Source organism: Notamacropus eugenii, chromosome 2 (genome assembly GCF_028372415.1).
Source record: "Notamacropus eugenii isolate mMacEug1 chromosome 2, mMacEug1.pri_v2, whole genome shotgun sequence".
In the NCBI taxonomy this organism is placed as follows: Eukaryota; Metazoa; Chordata; class Mammalia; order Diprotodontia; family Macropodidae; genus Notamacropus; species Notamacropus eugenii.
In genome coordinates, this window is record NC_092873.1 from 80,813,992 (window position 1) to 80,830,048 (window position 16,057).

Genomic DNA, 16,057 nt, shown 5'->3' on the forward strand with positions numbered 1-16,057 from the left:
GTTTGCAAAATTAACTCTGAATTGGATTCAAATGTAATTCCAAAATACTTAACAAAATAAATAAAAATACAATACAACATAGTATAACATTAATTTGTGGCTTTCTAAGTCAATATGCAGCCAGGAGAGATTCATTTGTAGTTTACTTTAACACCACTAATTTATACTGTTTTACTTGGTGATCTCAGCAGCTCCCATGGTTTCATCTATCATTTCTATACAAATGATTTTCAGATTTATTTACCCAACCCTTACCTCTCTCTAGACTTGCATCTCCAACTGCTTATCGGACATTTGAATTAGATGGACATCTTAAATTTAACTTCTCCAAAACAAAAATTCATTATTTCCCCCTCTAAACATTCTTTTTCTGAACTTTCCTGTTACTATTTGAGAGTATTTATTGTTAATCCTTCCTTTTTGAAGAGGGTCAATGACACCAAAATATGATGATGGGTGATGCCTTGACTAGCAGGTGAATTGGCCTTAAGTGAGGCAAAATTGGGAAAAGTTAACTTTTCGCAGCTCTGCTTCACTCTCTCTTCCAGACCATCCTCTTGGTTACCCAGACTTAAATCTAGAGCTAGAAAAGACCTCAGAAGACCACCCATTTATCTTTATTTCCCCTCCTCCAACCAATCTTCAAGCATTTATTAAGCACTTAATATGTGCCAGCTATTGTACTAAAGAATACAAAGAAAAAGCAAAAATAGTCTCTGCCCTTGAGGTTCTTATTTTTTTTTCTTAAATTCAATTTTATTTTGAGTTTGAATTCTCTTCCTCCTTCCTGTTCTTCCCCTACCCATTGAGAAGGAAAGAAAAATAAAACTGTTACAAATATGTATAGTCATGCAAAACAAATTTCCATATTAACCATGTCCAACACCTCCTAGTATGAAAAACAACAAACAAAAAATAAAGGGAAGAAAATAAGCATTAGTTCTTTCCCTGAGTCCATTAGTTCTGGACAGGTCCACTATCAGAAGATGGATAGCATTTTTTATCACGAGTCCTTTGGTTGATCATCATATTGATCATCAGAGTTACTAAGTTTTTCAGTGTTGATTAGCTTTACAATATTGTTATTATTGAATAAATTATTCTCCTGATTTACTTACTTCACTTTACATAATTTCATGCAAGACATCCCATGTTTTTCTGAAATTGTCCCCTTCATTATTTCTTACAGTACAATAGTATTCCATTATATTTATATAATCATAATTAGTTCCTTAATTGATAGACAACCTCTCATTTTCCAATTCTTTGCTACCACAAAAAGAGGTGCTATAAATATTTTTGCACACATGGGTCCTTTTCCTTTGTTCTTATATAACTCTAGTAGCAATCTTGCTGGATGTGCACAATTAAATAACTTTTTGAGCATAGTTCTGAATTACTTTCCAGAATGGTTGGACCAGTTTACAGCTCCAACAGAACATTAAAGTATCTGTTTTTCCTTAGCATCTCCTACATCTGTCAATTTCCCTTTTTGTCAGCATAGTCAATATGATGGGTGTGAGGTGGTACCTTGCTATTGTTTTAACTAGTATTTGTCTAATTATTAGTGATTTAGATCATTTTTATGTGGCCGTTGAAAGCTTAGATTTCTTCCTCTGAAAAATTCTTTAACCATTTATCAGTTGGGGAATGGCTCTTATTCTTATAAATTTGACTAATTTCATATATATCTTATAAGTGAGACCTTTATGAGAGAAACTTGCCAAAAAGCTTCTCCCTTCCAATTTCTTGATTCTCATCTACTCTTTTTTTATTTTTTTGATTTGATTGATTTTGTTTGTACAAAAACTTTTTTTAATTTTACATAATCAAAATTGCCAATTTACACCCCACCACATCCCACCCGTGAACCTCTCAATTTTCTTGTTCCGATAATGAACTCTTGAACTCTTCCCCTATCCATAGATCTAATAGGTAATTTTTTCCATGATCTACTTTATTTATGATGCTACCCTTCTTATAAAAATAATATACTTATTTGGAGCTTATATTGGTATATTGTGTGAGATGTTCTGTATCTAGTTTCTGCCAGACTTCTTCCAGGTTTCCCAACACTTTTTGTTGAATAGTGAGTTCCTGTTCCAATAGTTGGGATCTTTGGATTTATCAAATACTAGGTAACTAACTAGGTAACTGCTCATTTCCTTCTGTGTACTATGTCCCTAGTCTATTCCACTGATCAACCTCTCTAGTAACTCTAGTAAGCAAATTGTTTTGATGATGACAGCTTTGTAGGATAGTTTGAGCTCTAGTAGTTCTAGGCCTCCTTCCTTCTCATTTTTTTCATTGATCCCCTTTATAGTGTTCATCTTTTGTTCCTCCAAGTGAAATTTGGTATTATTTTTTTTCCAACTCTTTAAAGTAATCCTTTGGTCATTTGATTGGTGTGGTACTGAATAATTGATTTAGGTAGCATCATAATTTTTATTATATTGGCTTGGCCTATCCATGTGCAAATATTTATCCAATTATCTACACATATTTGTATAAAGAGTATTTTGTAATTGTAATTCATATATTGCCTATAGATTCCCAAGTAGTTTCTTTTTAGGATGAGAAGAAACTTTAATGGAAAAGGTAGCCTGTTTTGGCTCCTGGGTTCTAGCCAAATATAGGTGGCACAGTGGATAGGGTACTGGGCCTGGAGTCAAAAAGATCTGAGTTCAAATCTGACTTTAGACACTTGTATAATTATCTAATCTTCTTTTTTGCCTCAGTTTTCTCAATTGTAAAATGGAGATAATATCATCTATCTTGCAGGGTTGTGGTGAGGGTCAAATGAGATATTTATAACTATGTGCCTGGCACATAGACACTATATAAATGGCTATTCCCTTTCTTTTTTCCCTTCTGTCCAGTCATCAGAATAAACTAAGGGAAATTTGCCTCCTAATGGCATTGAAGGAGAACCTGTACTAAAGGGCAACTCTCTCAGAAAGTAAATTTTCTGCCACATGATCCTGTATGGAAATATAAATACTTAGCTTTGGGAAAAGTGGTCAACCAAGACTGTTTTTGTCTATTTGGGGGAAAGAGATCTTGGCGGTCTTTTGCAAACTCCCTAAGACAGTTATCATATACTTAGAGTATACTCCTTAGCAGAGATGTCAAACTGCGAATGTGATTAAAATGTTCCTGGAAAATATTTAGAAAAAAAATAAAAATATAATAAAACATAGATAACGCTACATTTTCAAAATGAAGCCAATATGCAGGCCACAGGGAGCTTTATGAACAAATTAGTGACCCCCATTTCTATTTGAGTTTGATACCACTGCTCTAGAGAGACAGCCAGTCAAAATCAGTTTCTTTGCTCTAGCATTCTTTTTTTTTTTAAATTTATGGAATAAAACAAGCATTTTAATAACACAGTACAATAAAAAAGATGATTTTACAACAAATTGCAAATCAACTATGCACAATTGCTATTCCTTTCAAATATACAACAAAATTATCATATAAATTTCTTTTTTTTCTTCCTTCCCTTTCCCCCAATGGCTACCTTTAGACACAGATAGGTATCTATATGGGTGTGCATGTAAAATTATTCTGTCCTCACCTCTATTTATCAATTCTTTCTCTGAATACAGATAGCATCTTTCTTCATATGTCCCTTATAGTAAATTTGGGTATTTATAAGACAAAATAACTTATTTGCTTAAAGTAGTTTTTAAAAGCAATATTGCTGTTACTGTATACAATGTTCTGCTCATTTTGCTCTTCATTATTTCATGCAAGTATTTCCATGTTTTTCTAAAATCATTAAGCTCATCATTTCGTATAGCACAACAGTATTCCATCACAATCATATACCACAACTTGTTCAAGTCATTCCCCAATTGATGGACATTCCTGCAACTTCTAGTTTTTTGCCACCACAAGAGAGCTGCTATAAATATTTTAGAACATATAGGTTCTTTTCCTTTTTTCCTAATCACCTTTGGAAAAAGACCAAGTAGCAGTATTGCTATGTCAAAGGATATATGTTTTTTAATAACTCTTTGGGCATAATTCCAGATTGCTCTTCAAAATGGTTGGATCATTTTACGATTCCTCCAACAATGAGTTAATATCTCAGTTTTTGCACATCCCATTAAACATGTCACTTTCCCCTTCTATCATTTTACCCAATCTGGTAGGTGTAAAATGATATCTCAAGGTTGTTTTAATCAGTATTTTTCTAATCAATAATGATTTAGAGCATTTTTATATAACTACAAATTGTTTAGATTTCTTCATTGGAAAACTGCCTGTTCATATCCTTTGACTATTTATCAATTGGGAGTTGACTTGTATTTTTATAGATTTGATAAAGTTCTTTGTATATTTTAGATATGAGATTTTTATTTGATAAACTGTCGATAAATTCCCACCCCCCACCTCCAGTTTTCTGCTTTCATTCTAATCTTGGCTATATTTGTTTTATTAATACAGACCCTTTTAAATTTAACGTAATCAAAATTATTCACTTTACACCTAATTTTGCTCTCTGTCTTGTGTTTATTTAGAAATTGTTCACCTATCCATAAATCTGATAATGTTCCAATCTTTTTTTAAAGTCTCTCTTCATATCTAGGTTATGTATCCATTTTGACCTTATCTTGGTAAATAATATGAGATATTGGTCCATGTCTAATTTCTGCCATACTGTTTTCCAATTTTCCCAACAATGTTTACCAAATCATGAATTCTTAAGTCTTTAACTTGTCACATACAAAGTTATGTATATTTGCTGTGGTAAACTTTCTGTCTACTCTATTCTATTGATCTTACTATTTCTTAGCTAGTAACAGATAGCTTTGATAACTACTGCCATATAATACAGTTTAAGATCTGGCACTTCCAAACCTCCTTTCTTTACGCTTTTTTTTTCAGTATTTTCACTGATATTGACTTTTTGTTTTTCCAAATGAATTTATTTTTCCTAGTTCAGTAAAATAATTTTTTGGTTATTTAATTGGGATGGCATTGAACATATAATTTGGGTAAAATTCCCACTTTTATTACATTAGCTCTGGCTACTCATGAACAATTAATATCTTTCCAGTTATTTAAATCTGACTTTATTTGTATAAAAAGTTTTTTTTTTAAAAATAATTTTGTTTTTATAGTTCCTGGGTTTGCTTTGCCAGGTGTATTTCCAGGTATTTTAATCTGTCTAGATTTTTTTAAATGGGATATTTTAAAATATCTCTTATGATAGTTTTGTTTGTGATACATAGGAATGCTGATGGTTTATGTAGATTTATTTTATATCCTGCTACTTTGCTAAATTATTGTTTTAACTAACTTTTTAGTTGAGTCTTTGGGATCTTCCAAGAATGTCATCATATATAGTTTGCAAAAAGAGATAATTTTATCACCTCATTCCCTATTTTGATTCCTTCAATTTCTTTTTCTTCTCTTGTTATTGCTAGAATTTCCAATACAATATTGAATAATATTGGTGACAATGGGCATCTTTTTTGCCACACCTGATCTAGTTTATCCCTATTAGAAATAATGCTTGCCCATGGTTTTAGATAAATGCTTTGTATATATTTAAGGAAAAATCCATTTATACCAACTTTCAAGTGTTTTTAATAGAAATGAGTGTTGAATTTTATCAAAAGCTTTTTCTGCATCTATTTGTATAATCATATGATTTAAAAAACTTTTATTATTGATGTAATCAATTATGTTAATAGTTTTCCTTGGTAAACCATCCCTACATTTCTGGTACAAATCCCATTTGATCATAATGTATAACTTTTGAAATATATTGTTGGAAGCTTTTAGCTAGTATTTTATTTAGGATTTTTGTACCCATATTCATTAATGAAATTGATCTGTAATTTTCTGTTTTTATTCTTCCTGGTTTAGTATCAACATTGTATTCATTTTATAAAAGGAGATTGATAGAATCCCTTCTTTATCTATTATTCCATATAATGTAATATTTGAATTAGTTGATTTGATAGAAGTCACATTAAAACCATCTGATCCTTGTGTTTTTCTCTTAAGAAGCTCATCTATGGCCTGTGAAATTTCTTTTTCTAAAATACATCTATTTAGATATTCCATTTCTTCTTCTGCTAATGTAGACAGTTTATATTTTTGTAGATATTCTTTCATTTCACTTAAATTGGTAAATTTATTGGCATATAGTTGGGCAAAATAATTGCATTAATTTTATCTTTGTTGTGATATATTCACCTTTTTCATTTTTAATACTAGTGATTTGGTTTTCTTCTCTTTCAAAAATCTATTTAAATATTTATTTTTTATTATCTATTTTGTTTTTTCCCATAAAAACCAACTCCTATTAATTCAATGTGTTTTTTTAACTCTTAATTGTCTTTCACTTTTAATATTTAGGATTTCCAATTTAATATTTAATTGGGGATTTTAAATGTTTTTCCTAGTTTTTTAAATTTATACCCAATTCATTAGTCTGCTCTTTCCCTATGTAAGCATTTAGAAATGCAAATTTTCCTCTACTCACTGTTTTTCTTGTATTCCATAAGTTTTAATATGTTGTCTCAATATTGTCATTCTCCTTAATGAAATTGTTTCTCTGATTTGTTCTTTAACTCACTCCTTCTTTAAGGTGAGGTTGTTTAATGTTCAATTGGTTTTTAATGTTTCCTTGGTCCCTTATTAAATAAAATTTTTATTGCACTATGATCTGAAAAGGATACTTCTAAGATTTCTTTTAACTATAAAACTTTTATGTATCAACATGTGGTAAATCTTTGTAAATGTACCATGAACTGCTGAGAAGATATCTATCATATCATATCTATCATATTCTGGTATTCTTTGATAAATAGGTCTCAGCGTGGATAGATTGACTTGGGGATTTCCCCGGGTGCTTTGACAATATGATATAATTGATTAGGGTATCTGGGTGGCTGTTGTCCAAGGCAAGTGCCTCTTACAGAACTCCCTTTGCATCCTCCCATTTCCCTGGGCCAGGTAGCACGCAACTTGACCTTTGAGCAGAAGTAAGGTAGAAGAACACTATCAGTCATCTCTTGGAAAATGTAATAGGCATTTTCAAGCTTTTCACCATCCATGGTCAGACTGACTTAGGCAGTGGCCTTCTGCATCAGAGTTGCATCTTTACATCTTTTTCAGCTCCTTGCAGGGTAGGTCCCCTTTATCCAGCTTCAGAAGTATTTGCACAATCATAGCTACACACCCCAAGTTTTCCCCTCTGTACGGTGTGCACAGAGCAAGAGGGTTTTTGTCATGGAAATAGAAGCTCCCTTCAACAAGGTCATATTGGGTATTGGTCATGTCAACATAATCTTTGGTCACCATCTGCAACAACTGCATCTCTTTGGCTTTCACTGTAAAGATACTTTGCAAATATGTGTATGTCCAGGATCTCTAGAGGGTGGCTTTAATCTCAGTCAGTGTAACAACATACTTTTTCTATGCAAAATAACATAATTGACCATATTAATACAAAAGTAATTTCATTATATTTTTAAAAAGCTTTTGACAAAATACAATACTCATTCCCTCTTAAAAAAAAACACTAGAAGGAATAAACAGAGCTTTCTTTTAAGTGATAAACAGTATCTAAAACCAAGAGCCAGCACTATTTGTAATGGAAATAAATAATGTTAGGTGAGGGAGATAATAAAAGTGGGAAGTGAATTTCCTCAGGCATCAGGGGAGATTCTATCTAGGCCCCAGGGCATAAGAGGATAGATGTAAAGAAAAAGATTTATTGAGGTCTTAGTTCAGCGTATTGATTTCAGGAATTAGGTGAGGTCCTTACTAGGAGAGTTAAAGTCATGGCTTAGTGTGGAACAGCCACTTTTAGGGAGTTGGTAACTAGCTTCATTTAGCCTGTTATTGTGACAAAGGTATGACTTGATGGACAGCATGAAACTAGTGAGTCTTCTAGGTTTTGCATCTCATTCCAGTACCACTTTGCAGCTCAGGAGCAGAAATAGTGAAACTAAGACGGGGACAACCTAAGTTTGGTGTAGCAGGCAAAGCAGAAAGTCAAGGGGAAAGACAGTGGGGAACCAAAACACAAATCCCTTGATGAACTTAAGTCTAGTTGGAGATTTTATCTGGCCTGAGGGAGCTAGGAGTTGGGCAAGAAAAAGACCTGAATTCAAATGCTGCCTCAGACACGAGATGTGTGACTGGTCAAATCACAACCTCTTTCCTTATCTATAAAGTAGGGCTAATAATAGCCATTACAAGATTATCGTACAAATTAAATGAGATAATATATGTAAAGTGCCACACAAATGCTACTTAATGCCTGGCTATCCATTGTTAACAAGGTGTGTGTTACGATTTCCACAAGACCAACTCAAACCAGCTCTGAAACGTCACATTCCAGTTGTAGAAAACTGTCCTATGCGGGAGTAGGATTTGTGGTTAGATTGAAGCTGAGGACAAACAGCATGGTAGTGAGAAGAAATAGAGGTCAGAGTAACAAAGTTATTCTGCACATGTACCTATACAAATTTTTAGTCCCACCTAGGATTATAATTTTTGAGGAAGTTCCATGTGCATCCCATAGAGATCAGCACTTGTTAGGCAACTTAGAATTGTCTCTATTTCTATATAACAAATATAATGAACATCTACTTATCATTCTGCACATAGTTACTGATGGCAAATAACTCAGTAACACAGCTATTACTATCCCTCCCCCCATAATGCACTCAAATACACACTATAATAGCTAGCCATTTATACAGTGCTTTAAGGCTTGCAAAGCACCTTTAAAATATGATCTCATTTTAACACTGCACTCCCCGCCCCCCAAATATGCTTTAATTTTATTCTCTACATTCCTGGGAGACAAGAGTTTCCTTAAGGATGATAATATTGTAGTCCTAAGAAGTGACTTGAGCCAAGTGATTACAAAATTCATTACAACAATGAATTTATATTGAATAGGGTGAAAGACAGGGAAAACTTTTTTTTCTTTAAAACAAACTATTCCTTTAGTTCTTTAAGTTAGGTGAAAGCTCAACTATGTCTGAGAAAGTTTCAAGTTATTTGGAACAATATAGCAAAAAACAGAAAAGTTTCATAAATAGGTTACAACATAGTAAGAATGTAACTATTGGCTCAAATTTAGAGGATTCCCAGGATGGGAAGGTTAAAGAAAACTATTCTAGGGGGTAAAATGAATTACTTTTAATAATAATTTTATATTTGTATGATTCTCATACAAGTAAAGTGTTGTCTAGTTTATTTTCTACACACTTCATTGTCATCTTCCTAGGAAAGCATTTTTCTGAAAGACCATGGAGTCAGAAAGCAAACTGTCCAAAGTGTTGTCATCTACAGGTGGAATATTTATTACATTTGATTGACCATGACCCATGTAACATAAAAAGAAAAAAAATACAGTCCTCATAACCTCCATCCACAACCTTACCACCGTATTTAATTTAAAAAAATCAGAACCTTTCCTCCCCAACATAGATAATTAATTACAAATCATAATCTCATTACCATTTACTTCATGGAGAAGTACTAAAATATTAGTACCCAAACATGCAGATTTAAAGAAACTCACATTGGTGAACTAATTAAATATTTATTAAGTACATATTAAGCACCTGTATTCTTCAGACACTACTGTAACTTCTTCTGTAGATTAAAGTCTTTCTAACTTTGGATTAATTTAGTCTAAACTGCAAAACTGGGGATTGAAAAAGCAGGAAAAGTTTTATCTAAGTGTACAAATTAAGATAAAGCCTGAATTAACCACATAAAATCAATATATTAGGTTTCCCATTGTTGACTAAGCTGAAAGTGTGTATATGCCTAAAAAAAACTTATTTTAAAATAATTACTGAATCTTAACTGTATACTCCCACCCCAACCCTCACACATATAATCTAAGAAAAGCAAGAATTTTAATTCACGCATCCCCTTTTCCCTCTCCCTTATCCTATATTTTTTTTGTTTTGAAAGAGGAACACCTTTAACTGCAGAAGATTCTCTAAGCCAAATGTTTTGGCTTTTGCCAGGATAAAGGCTGACATTTTAAAAACATTTGGCTGCTTATATTTAACTAGGGTGGAAGACAAGTTAAATGTTTAAAGTTTAAAATGCTTACATTCACTCCTCCCAACTGCCCTTGAGTTTCATCTCTATTTCCCCCCTAAGTCCAGGGTGCAGGGCTGTTTGGCTCCCCAGATTCATCTCCACTCTAGTGAAAGATGTCATTAGTGAGTTGGAGCTGTACCAGCTGCCTGGATGCACTCTTTTGGATCCAAAGGTGATTGAAGCTCAGACTTGAGAGTTCATACAAGGGTGAAAATACCATCTTTTCAATCATTCATAAAATCCTTGCCCTCTGAATGTGTCTTCAGCTTTACTCCTCTAAGGAAGTCTAACAGTGAGTAAGGAAAGGAAAAAATGTTCTGTCCAGAAACCAATGAATGTTATCAGTGATTAGTTGTAATCATTACCGGGGAAAAAGTCTCAAAAAAAAACCCATGAAGATTTTGTAGAAGGCTGCGACAGAGGTCAGATGTTGGTTCTCTCCTATTTCCCTCTCCTCACTTGAGAACAAATGGAGAAGTTTAAGATCATCTATTTCAGTCCCTTCATTTTGCAGATGAAGAAACCCAAATTAAACAATTTGCCTAAAGTCATGCAATGAATTGAATAGTGCATGTTGGGTTATTTGTCGCTGAAGAAAAAACCTGCAGATTACACAGACTTGCTTTAAATTATTTTAAAACTTGCTTTGAGCTAATAAATTGGTAAATTTAAACTAAAAAGTTATATCTTAATTTAACTGATAAATGAAACATTTTCAGATGTCAGAAAATTATCAAATTACAGCTTTTAAATGTTTAGTAGAGATATTTTCTACCTTTATTACTTGGGAAGAATTAAGATTATGCCAAACTAAAACACACAAGAATGAAAATGACTATTTTACAAAGTTGATCTTAAGTTTTCTGAAGTAGGAAATGTCTTCCCAGCCCTTTCACAAACCTATTCTGCTTAAAACAAAAATTGTGGAACATCAAAATAATGAAGATAAATCTTACACATCTAACCACCTTAACGATATCTTTTCCTGTTCATTCTCAATATGCCAGGGGTATTGTCCATAAGGAAACCTTGCAAGGTGACTTTTGAAGCCTTCTCTGAAAGTCTGATGGCAGCCACGAGGACCATGTCTACATCTGTTCAAAATCTCTAAGCAAAAATATGAAGTGACTAGTATGTCAGGGAATAAGGGCAGGATAGGTGGACCCACTGATTTTTTCAGCATGCTCCCTACTTTCAGTTTTGTAATATTTCCTGATCTTTATTTTCTCACTTTCCCCCACCATCAAAGGATGCATTTCCTCCTCTGAGGCAGAGAAAAACCACTTCTATTTAACTACCAGTCAAATCTGGTTATTCTATAGAGCTTATCTGTTTCCCTAACTTGATTGAAATCAAATACTATGAAGCTCTTGTTTATTTAATTCCTTTATCTCCATGGAGGGGCAGCTAGGTGGCACAGCTGATAGAGTGCTGGGTCTAGAATCAGGAATTTGTGAATTCAAATCTGGCCTCAGACACTTATGAGCTGTGTGACCCTAGGCAAGTCACTTAACCCTGTTGGCCTCAGTTTCTCATCTGTAAAATGGTGTGAAGGATATGGTAAACCACTCCAGTATCTTTGCTAAGAAAACCCCATGAAGAATCAGACACAACTGAAAAAAGACTCAACATCAAGAACCTCCACAGTGTCACTTCTTATCGTCTACAACTGCACTGATTTCTTCTTCACTGCTCCAAATCTCTGCTGTTAAAATCTGGGGGAACTAGGTAGGGTGAAAAAGGGAATGTTATCCTTACAGAAATTTTTAAACAAGAAACACCACACATACCCTGACCCCATGGGGTTTACAGAATAGATAAGGAATGCAAGAACAAAACAAATACTGACATTTTGGTTACAAATAACATAGAGATGACACTCAATATCTGAAGTTTTAAAAGTTCCATGATTCATTATTTCCTTACGGTTTCATTCTTAAGTTTGAGTGCCCCCTGCAAGGTTTCTAAATTCATTAAGCCACTTTTTGAAGACAACCTGTATTTTGTGATGTCAAATCAAGTAAATGTTCAGATCAGTTGTCTCAAATTTCAGTTGTGTATCTGTTTTACCTTTGTAGCATTACTTGCTACAACCTAACCTTTTCCTACAAAGCCTTGTTCAATGTAAATCTATCATACCAAAGGAAGAAAGGACTGCATTATATATGGTCTACAAGCAGTCTTTTCTCCAGCATCTGCTTTGAGTTTTCTAACGGTGGCTTATCATTGATTGCTATTGTCTTTGGATGAAATCGTTTTCTAGTAAAAAGAGGAGCAAACTTACTGTATAGGACTGTATAGGGTTAGCAGCAGTCCAAGGGCTCAGATGCTTGCCACATTTTTCACATTTAAAGGGTTTCTCTCTCCAGTAGGAATTATCTTATGTAATATAAGGTACTAACTTCAATACCTATCCCAAATTTGTCTCTCTCTGTATGTATTCATCTAGTAGGTTCCCTTAATTCATTTATCAAAATATATAAGTGCACTACATATCTAGATGTTTTGCATATTTATTTTCTGGATTCTAACTTTCTGCCAGACTAGAGGCAAAACACAATTTCAAACAGCTAGCAAACTGAAGATTTTCTTTTCCTTCTTCCTGGTAGAACTGGAGCAAAACACAAACCAAAACCCTTCAAAGAATTTCATGTCAACTACAAACAGAACCTTATTGAATATTTAACTATATAGTGCTTTTAAAGGGATAAATTGACAGTTACTCCAGAATTATACTTTGGTGCTGAAAGGGAGTCCTCCAGCCTTTTAACAATACTATTACATCATGTGATATTTGACAAACTAATGCCCTAAGACATTAGTTTAGATCAGCAACACCTTTAGAAAAAGCGTCTCTCCATGTGGCTCTTCTCCCATTTAATAAGTTTTGTTTTATCTGGGGCAAATGCTGAGCCAGTAGGACAAATCCAATTAAGTGAGAAGTCTCAACAAAATGGAAATTAACTGGGCTCAACTATAATAGTACTTAATTTTTGAAGATGAGGGTATAGCTATGTAGGTGATAAGACTTATATGAGAATTATAAAGTCCTTCCCTATACTGTCCATACTGTGAATCTGTATCCAGCTAAAACTTCTGATTAACTTGTTACTGTTCTTGCCACAGTCCCCTTGAACACAGAATAATCCAAAGTTCTGCTCAGAAAAACCAAATTCAAACTTTGTAGATTATCAGTTTGGGTCTGTGAACTGTAGTTATATAGTATGGTCATCTATCCACAGTTATGCCACACTTCAGGAGGCTCTGCTTCAGTGGATTCTTAAAGTATTTCTTCTTTCCCCTTTTCCTGAATCCTTGACTTCAGGTATTTTACAAATTTGCCACCTAGGTGTCTTGTTATTCAGTGTCCAACTCAGCTGTGTTAAGCATCACTTTTTACTATTATAATGGAGACATTCACGGACTTGGTTAAAGATGATCTATCTGGACCTGCTAAACTCAGGTTCAGGACAAGACTACCCACAGATGTCATTAATAACCCAGCTTCAGAAACTGGTTCAGATCACAGAGCCAAAATAGATGTTAGAAAAAGCAACTCTGTAGAAATTCAATTTATTTAGTGCCGGACTTTCAGCTTTTCATAAAACCCTGCTGTCTTTTTAAATTTAGTTTCCAACTTCTTGGTTATGTTCAATGAATTCTTGGACAATGTGAAGTCCTGTAGAATTCAGTGATAATTTTCAGTTGGTCTTCCAGTTAAGATTCTCATGCCATGTGTAGGGTTTCCATGCTGTAGTATTCTACATCTTGGCAAATGTGTACTATGCAGATTGGGTGGAGCAGTCTGTTTATATTATTTTCCGTATCCACTTAAAGGGCAACCATCAATTACTGTACAGTCTTTATGACTTTTTCCATGTTATTGACATGGAAGTATCCACCTGCTAGTTTTTTGCTCCCTATTTATATTCTGAAGCATGGCTAGCTCAAAAAAGGCTTAATAACAAGGAACTTGATAATTTCATCCTTCCAAAGGTTGAACAGTTATGAGAACTCTTAGAATGGATCTGATTCTGGGCAATAAAGGGAGCTGAAAGTTGCTGAAGTAGGAATCTTATGGAGAAATGACCACTCTACTTTAGAATTTGTGATAACAACAGGGGAAATTAAGGCATAAAATCTCCAAAGGACAGAAAAATTAGGTGGGATCTCATGGTCTAAAATTCTAAAGAAGTCAGATCCCAAGTATTAAATCTTAAAGATATAACCAATTCCAGTTTAGAAAAAGGGGACTGGTTTAAAGAGAATGATGTGGCTAAACATCAACAAATTAATTTTTGAAAAAGACATGCATAGAAGGTGGAACCAAAAGCAGACAAAAGATGCTAACATTCTTATAAGAAGAGTGTCAAGAATCCTAAAGTTCAGAATAAGCTGAAATTGTTGAATGTTCAGGACAAAAAAAAAGTTTTGCGTTTCTTATTTACTCTGATGAGAACAATGGAAGGACCAAAGGAATAGGACCACAGTAAGGGATCATGATAAGGAATCTATGGAGATGATAAAGAGAGGGCAGATTTAATTCTTGTTTTGTTTTCTTGGCCAAAATAATCCTTATACCAGAAAGGATCTCAAAAAAATTAATATAAAGTTAAAATCCAAAATAAGGAGACAGTGGGAGCACCCAGATACTCTTCTTGAGTTCAAGTCACCAGGTCTAGATAACCTAGAGTTCAGGTTACTGAAAGAGCTAGAGGATGTGACTACTGGGGCATCTTTAGTTATTTCTGAAAGATAACAAAGAGCAGGCTTGTCCCTATTTTCTGGAAGGAAAGAAAAGGAGGGAGGGAAAGAAAATATGCAAGGTATAGACTGGTGAACTAACCCAATTCCTGGTAAAATTCTATCACAATCTAGAAAAGAGCAAATGATCACTAAGCTTATGACTTCATCAAGAATAGGTCATGCCAAATATACCATTAAGGTGGTTTTATTTACCTGTTTTAAGGAATGTACTAAACTGTTAGTTGAGTGAAATACTACATAAGTTTATCTAGACAAGCAGCACATATGATGAATCCTCTCATGCTAATCTTGTGGTGAAGATGGAAAGATACGGCTAGTTAATGGTATAGTTAGATGAATTCAGAAGTGGTTGAATGACCAGACCCAAAGAATAGTTATTAACAGGTCATTGTTCAGGAAAGGAATTTTCTAGATGTACCCTGTAAAACCATTCTTAGCCTTGTAATATTTTACTTTTATTTTTAGTGACTTGAATAGAGGGCAAAGATGATACACTTGCCAAATTTGTAAATGACACAAAGTTGAGAGTTAGCTAACTTAGCTAATCAGGGTGCAAGAAAATATTTCTACTAGGCTATTATGACAAGCCAAAAGGACAGGAACTGGAACTGCTGGTGACTAACTTTCTCTGGCAATGTGGGTTAATACTGTCTCTGCAACATATAGTCTTAGGGAACTTCCTAGAGTACTGAGAAGTGACTTGCCCATACAACCAGTATGTGTCAGAGGCAGGACTTAAGTTTACACATTCCTGGTCAAGGCCAACTTTCTATCCACACTGCCTCTCATAAATTTATTAACAAACTTAATAGAGATAAATATAAAGTCTTACAATTGGGTTCAAAAAATTAGGCTGACAAGCACAAGGTGAGAAAACTGTGACTTAAGATCTGAGGCTGTAGAGAACTGAAAGCTAAATATGAAGGCAATGTGACACAGCAAGAAAAACTGATACTCAGGCTTCAGTTAAGAGGCACAGCATCCAGTACACAGGTGATGAACCCACTTGCCTGACCACATCTGGAGGGGACCTAATTTGTCTTGCCGTGCAAGCTAATATGAGAGCATTACGGTTAGGATCTTATCATCATAGCAACCAAAGCGGGTCAGTCATTGTTTCAATTAACTTCTTAAAGGTGATAAATAACGATGCCTCTAAAATCTTGTGGCACTTAGCCAACACTTTATA

General features: G+C 34.1%; 1 pseudogene; it reads right to left on the reverse strand.

Annotated features, from left to right (window-relative positions):
* Nucleotides 1–6,704: 6,704 nt before the first annotated feature.
* Nucleotides 6,705–12,075, reverse strand: LOC140522683 (coatomer subunit epsilon-like; annotated as a pseudogene).
* Between the last annotated feature and the right edge of the window lie 3,982 nt (nt 12,076–16,057).